This window comes from Salvelinus sp. IW2-2015, linkage group LG20 (genome assembly GCF_002910315.2).
Source record: "Salvelinus sp. IW2-2015 linkage group LG20, ASM291031v2, whole genome shotgun sequence".
Lineage (NCBI taxonomy): Eukaryota > Metazoa > Chordata > Actinopteri > Salmoniformes > Salmonidae > Salvelinus > Salvelinus sp. IW2-2015.
In genome coordinates, this window is record NC_036860.1 from 75,942,374 (window position 1) to 75,949,705 (window position 7,332).

Sequence of the window (7,332 nt, forward strand, 5' to 3'; positions counted from 1 at the left end):
GTTAGAGGAGCATGTAATCCATTTAAAACACAGTCTGTTGAATGACACAAAGTCRCAGCAGTGCAGAAAGGGAAGAGAGAGCAACATCTTAAAACAGATGGGGTAGGTAGAGCCTGATTACTCCATTGCAAGAATATAAGAGGAACATAAAATGTGTTCCTGGGTTTAGTTTGATGGGAATAACACTTTGATAAYTAAACTGTGCTCAGRMTGTTGTTCATCCACAGGTTGCCTGGAACCACAGGCAGAACTCATAAAGCATGGGGCTGCAGCTGCTCTGCTACTATTTTCCCAAGTCAATGCGATTGATCATAGGTCTCAGGGTAGGTCCAGAGGAAGCTGCAGGTGTGGGGAAGGGAAAACACAGTCACATCTCAAGTCAAACAAATGGCGTCTCCACTGATGGAGATGGATGRAGGAGCAGCATTCCAATCGATGCTGGAGATCTCCACTCCTCAGCCCTGGGTGCACTCGGCTGCATGGGCCAAACATCTGGAGAGGGAAGGAGGGAGAGAGGGAGTGAGGGAGGTGAAAGCTGTTAACTGATCGGCTGTGTTTATCTAAAGAGGCACGGGACTCCTGCGGAGGAGGGAGCCCACGAGTGAGCCTGTGTCAGGGAGGAGAGTTCACGCCCTCGTCCCTTTTCTCTCTCTTTTTCTCTGCATCCTCATCCCCCACACCCTCCTGGTCAACTGAATGGAGGGAATGCCAGTCGAAGAGGGGATGCTGGTCTGGTCTCTGGTGCAGACACTGGTGGCAGGCTGCTGCAAAACACAGCATGACCACTTCAGTGACCACTTCTCAGCAAACTGCTCCTCTCTTCTCCGCAGTCTTCCCTCTTCGTTCCCACTTTCCCTCCCTCTATCACCCTCCCATGTCTCTCTCTGATGCTCAGGGAGCAGGAGACTAAACCATACTTTTCCATTTTTTTGGCCTTTCCCCTGTCTTTCCCCAGCAGCCCTATAAAAGGCTGCCCCGGTCTTTTCTCTACAAGTCAAGGGATGAGCTGGGCTCATAAAGTGAGAGCTCAGAGGCAAGCGGAGGTCTCAGGCTCTGTAAAAGAGTGCATTGGTAGTGGGGGGGGTCTGGCAGAGGGAAAAATATAGAGCTATACGTAGGACACCTTGGGAGCATTTGATCCCTGCGAGCGGCGCGGTCGGGTAGGACACCCTGTTAAATTTCCCTCCCATGTGCTGTGTTCTCAGTAACAGGCAGCCCGCGCTCTAAAAAAGAAACAAAAAAATATAGGATGACAGGTGCCAAAAGCAGGGGAATGTGAAAAAAGTTAATGATGAAAAACTATCACTGTGTGTGTTTCTCTTCTCGTGTGTGTGTGTGTGTGTGTTGTGTGTGTTGTGTGTGTGTGTGTGTGTGTGTGTGTGTGTGTGTGTGTGTGTGTGTGTGTTGTGTGTGTGTGTGTTGTGTGTGTGTGTGTGTGTGTGTGTGTGTGTGTGTGTGTGTGTGTGGTGTGTGTGTGTGTGTGTGTGTGTGTGTGTGTGTGTGTGTGTGTTGCATGTGTGTTTATACTGCTGATGGCACTGTGGAGGATTTATTTAAACAGATGTGAACCCTCAGTGCCAGGTTGACCTCAGGTCCTACTTGGCTACACTGACCTGATCTATTTGCCTGGAAAAATAACACTCCATTTAACAGACTGACCTGTGGAAAAAGAGCTCGCAAACTACTTGTAACAAGTCCAGAAATAAAAGACTACATTCGCTCAGTTTCATATTTTGCACATTCTACTTTTGTAATTGAAATTTAATATGACCAACATACAGTATACTGGATTGCAGACAGAAACAATATATGAGTCCTTCTTTGTCCTTGTCCTCTGTACAGGATTTGAGCAGAGTTACAGTAAACCTGGGAGGTATATATCCTTTCAGAACTCAAATATAAAACACTGGATTATTACACTCATTGACCGACGACAAACTTTATACCAAATGTACTGCACGTTAACCACACTGAGCATGAGATGGGTAGTGCAGGGGCTGCAGACAAGAGCCATAAAGAGAGGAAATTTATGTGGCGGTGTGGCAGAGGGGAGGTCAGAGCAAGAGTGAAGTGTGGAGGGTCAAAAAGAATGGGGAGACAGCAATGTTTGGAGAGGAGACAGGAGAGAGCAATGCTAATTTTATACCCTGCTAATTGGAAACAGCACAGCTCTCCACCTGAACCGCATTCCGGGGCCCTATGGCCAGCCCAGCACTGGGGTCCGGGCGGCAACGTGGGAGGGTGATGAGGACCGGGATGGGGATGGAGGTGATGGAAGAAGGAAGGAGGTTAGGGTCAGTGTCAATGGCGGCTTTGTTATTGGGGAGGATTGCTCCCTCGCCCTACAGATTGAGACAGGGGTGAGTGTGTGTTGGAAATGTTCAGGGGGTCACGTTATGTTGGACAGTCCCAGACACTAGGCTGTAGAGGGACCACCCTGCCTCAAATAAGGAAAAGTTCGACACAATCTGTTACTTCTTCAATCTGACACGATCTAAACAATCTACACGACGCAGTGAGCGCACTGACCAACCGACTTCAGCAGTCTAAAATTACTAGGCAAATAAATATGACAGCCTCCATAGATAATTACTGTTGTACAGAGACCATGTTGAACCACGTTGAGTCATGGCAATAGACGTGAATACACAGATGAATATTTCAAACTATGGCTGTGAGTTTACAGAGCTTAGTGTCTGTAATATTTCAATGAATGATGAAGTGTTCAGATGTTGGCTGCAAACTCTAGTCTGGCGTTGTGATGGAAATGAAGTAATCTTGGAATGTAGATTGAAAAAACATTGAACGTTTCTTGATGTGCTTCATATCTGAACTGCAGTTCTACATGATTGTTTACAGGGCTCTGTCTGTGTCTAATGTAGGCCTATGGCCCCATTTAGGCCCATTTTCCTAATAGTGCTGTATGTGCTATTGATAAAGCAAACCATACAGTCACTTCTAAGTGATGGGCTGTCAGCATCCACACAAAGACAGGCTTCACTTAATACACTGGTGGATATATAAGAGCAAAGAATAGATAAAATAGATATGTGCAGAAAAGCCAAATTCCCCAAAACAAAAACAAGACCAGAGTTGAAAGACACAACGCTGAAGTCAGACATATGGGGAGCATATTGGTCGCAGATTTCCGATCACACAAATACTACTTTTCCTTCTCCTTCTGGAGGGAACATAATACAACAAGATTGAAATGTGTGGAGGCTGTTTTGATGCCCTTTAAAGGCGTGTCGGTTGTCTGTCTCGCTTGAGGATATTTGGGAGAAAAAGGGTTTTTCTTCTTTTTTTTTTTTTCAGTTCACGTGATTGACAACTTGAGTCTGCACACATGGATGAGTGTGAGGTCTCTTGTGAGTTATTGTGCGACACACACACATATTCTACTGTAGTGGTCTGTAGACAAAACATTTGTCCATTGAATCTGCGATGTGTGCTTTTTTCTATCGAGCATCTATTCCTAGCAGCACCGAAGCACATCAAAGTAGCCCGACTCTGTGTTTCTCTCACGGTTTGTCTCTCACACTGATTTCTCTCCCTTTAAAACAAACCATTGCACAAACTGAAACACATTTGTGTAGAATATGCTATGTGAGGGATTAAACATTTTCTTTAGATTCATGTTTTGATTATATTTTTTCATGGCAGTCTTTGCAAACACTTTATCTCAGACTGACACATTGATTTAAATGTTACCAAAATGAACGTGCCAAAGCATGGACATCAGGTAAAAATATATGGACAAAATCAGGAAGGACAGATTACTACCATATTGATTATTGACTATCAACCAATAATGTCTTTAGAATGTTGCCTTAAAGTGATGCCTACAGAGTGTGTATCATAGATTTGAAAGTAGCGGTCACGAGCCAAAGCGGGTCCCCGGAAATTGTGCAAAATTGGTGTACAACCAGGACTCTAAAGTCAGCCATTTTGGTCGCAAATTCTCCTCAAAATTTGTTCATCATTCGAGAAAATCTAAATGCATATTTCCATGAAACTGATTGAGATAAAATGGCTGGCATGCAGTTGCAGCTTCGACGTTTCATCTGTAAAATGGGAWGAATTATCATTCACTATAGACAGTGATGGGATAATATGGTTATTATAAACAGCTATAATGTTGATACAAATACCTGTCATTGAAAGTCATTTGTGGAATATTTGGATTCTACAAGGCCCAATATAGGCTATATCTCAATTGATGTCAAAATATTTTCTGGTATTCCGTAATTTTGTGTTTTGCTACTATCTTTTAGAAGTTAGGAGCACCAGTGCTACCAATAAAAGCTGTACATTTTGTGTACAACTTCATCAACTTCGTATGATATGTTCCCACTAAGCAATTTTTTTGGTGCAGTCGCGACCGAATTTGATTTCAACGTCCAAGGACGTTGATTTTTGATCCGGTCCATACCTGCCTTTATTTGGCCCAAACATAGACGTCTATAATTTGTTCAGATTTGGTCCGGGTCCGGACCAGCCATGATTTGGCCCAATCATAGACATCTATGTTTCACAAGTTTGGACAGCATAGCACAATACAATACATTAGAGCACAGCAGAGTACCTACAGTACATTACAGTACATTAAATAAAAGTAGAGTATTGTACAGTAGAGTATAGTAGAGTACAATACAGTAGAGCACACTAGAGTACAGTAAAGTATGGTGTATTGTGTTGTACCCTACTGTACTTTACTCTAATGTAGGCTACTCTACTCTACAGAACTAAACTGTACTGTACTCTACTGAATGAAACTATACTTTACTGTAATGTACTCTACTGAATTAAACTGTACTGTTTGGTACTGTACTGTACTGTACTGTACTGTACTGTACTGTACTGAATTAAACTGTACTGTTTGGTACCGTACTGTACTGTACTGTACTGAATTAAACTGTACTGTTTGGTACCGTACTGTACTGTACTGTACTGAATTAAACTGTACTGTTTGGTACTGTACTGTACTGTACTGTACTGTACTGTACTGTACTGTACTGTACTGTACTGTACTGAATTAAACTGTACTGTTTGGTACCATACTGTACTGTACTCTACTCTGTACTCTACTCTGCTGTATTAACTGTGCCATACTGTACTGGGATGTTCAAACTTGTGAAATATAGCCTAGACGTCTATGATTTGTTCAGATTTGGATCTGGTCAGCACCAACCAAATGTGTACTTGTTTGGGGGTGGAGCTCATTAGAATAATACCAAGCATTCTTTGCAACTGTTTGTTTTTGCATTTCAATTTTGGTCATTCAGCAGACGCTATTATCCTGAGCGACGTACAGTCAGTGCATTGAACTAAACAATAAGTGGTCTGTTGATTTATTTTGAAGGTTGGACTGTCAGTTTGAAAGATTCTGATAAAGCTAACACACTGTAAGTGTATGTGTGACAAGTTGGAGCAATACTAATTATTCTGTTGTGTTTTTCAGCTGGCTACTCTTCCCATATAAAAAAGTATTATTGTGATATAATGCTTACTTCGTCTGGAAAAGACGTCTAACGTCATTTTGCTTACTGGCTTGTGTCCTGCAAATAAATAAATGCAATTTGTATCATGTGTTACGAATTCCAATTCGTACAATATGTTACAAATTCGTAAGTGCTTAAGATCCCCTTCAACCTCTTTAAAGAGAATAGTATTCTAATTGCTATCAGAAACTGTACGTTATTGTGTTTTAACTGTACGTTATATTAGCTTATCACTCTCAGCTTGACTCCCTTGCCCTCTCTGGGGAGGCTGTGACCGAAGTGCAGCAATTGAAGCTCCATGGATTAAAACCTGTTTTCCCCAAGACCTGTCTCTGTCATCTTTTATTGTTTCCCTCTCTTCTGTAGGATGCATGCTATCAAAGGAACCACAGAACAAATCAGAGGGCCGTCCCTGAGTGCCGACGGCCTGTCTCTCATTTCAAACTCAGCTTAAAGCCCCCTCCCCCCCTCCGCGATTATCAGGGGCCTCAGTAGCACCCACCTCTCCGGGACCCCTGGTTTCAACTGCGTGGGAGCCGGACCGAGTCACACACCAAACGGCAACCAACCGCAACCACAACCGCCGCTATCCGCTGCCTGCTGCGCAGTCACTGGAAAAGCCTGCCTCGCCCGGGCCCCGTTCTCATTAGCTAGCTCAAGGTTGAGTGTGAGTATGTTTTGTGTTTGGCCCCTTTGAAATGATAATACAAGATAGGGCCTTTGAACAGGAGTTATTATGTGTTTTGGAGAAAGGCCTGTATTTCTGGGATGGAATTTGGATGTTTCGCAGAGTGCTCGGAGATGCCTTAGTTTAGTCATAGCTCACAGTAAACGCCTCATAAGGCTCTGCTGTTTAGGGACGGTTTGGCGCATTATTCCTGGGAAGAGGTGTGATGGGTCAGCCACTAGTTTATCTGGTGCAGTGTAGGCCTACAGTAGCCCTATGTGTGGTTGTGGCAATGCAACCTTCAGAATTTCTCCAGAATAATGGTCCCCCGTTTCTAAACAGTCAAATATGAATACCCATGTCGAACCAAGTACGACATGTCAAACCGTAGCTCATGGTTTACTAGATGTTAACAGGCTCTCACATTGCCTCTGGTGGACAAGTACTTGCCATGTTAATACATCAACTTGCCACCAAGTAACTTCAGCATTGTAAAAAGGCATGGACAGAGTGTAATCCACTGAATCTTGGGCTGGGTTGTGGATCTGTGCAAACAGCAGAGCCACAGAGCTCCAAGTTGATTCTGTGTCAATGTGGCGTGGCACCATTCGTCCTACTTGTCTGTCTTCTCCTCTYGTCTCTGTAGATCTCAGTTAAGCTCTCTCAACTTTCAGATGAAATGGTATCATCATGAGCCACATGACTTGAATGTGGACCAGAGTGACATTTGACGTATGCGGTAAGAACGAGTGCGTCGCCCCTCTGTGTCTTATTCATGTGGTTGAGGCAGGATTATGACTTGATCCAATGAGTTGAACTGGAGAAGTGAGGCTGGGGTCAGATCTGCCTTGAATTAAACCAGTGTTGTAGCAGAAATAATACCATCACCTCCCCCAAGCCCAGTAATACAATTGGAGGAAAGTGTGTGCTTGTGTTGGCCTGYCGGAGCCCCTGATCGAACCACAGGTCGGTGTCCATTACAGAGAGCAGGGTCTCTGCTGATGGTTCAAACACAGCCCACGGCCCCAGCTTCAAAAGGCTCTGCTCACCGCACCCACTTATAGCCAACGGCGCATGTCAGTTAGTGTGGACCACACTATTCATCAGTTATGGCCAGCTCTGGGGCCATCCAGCACCCACAGCCCATAGTGAGTCGTCATTAGT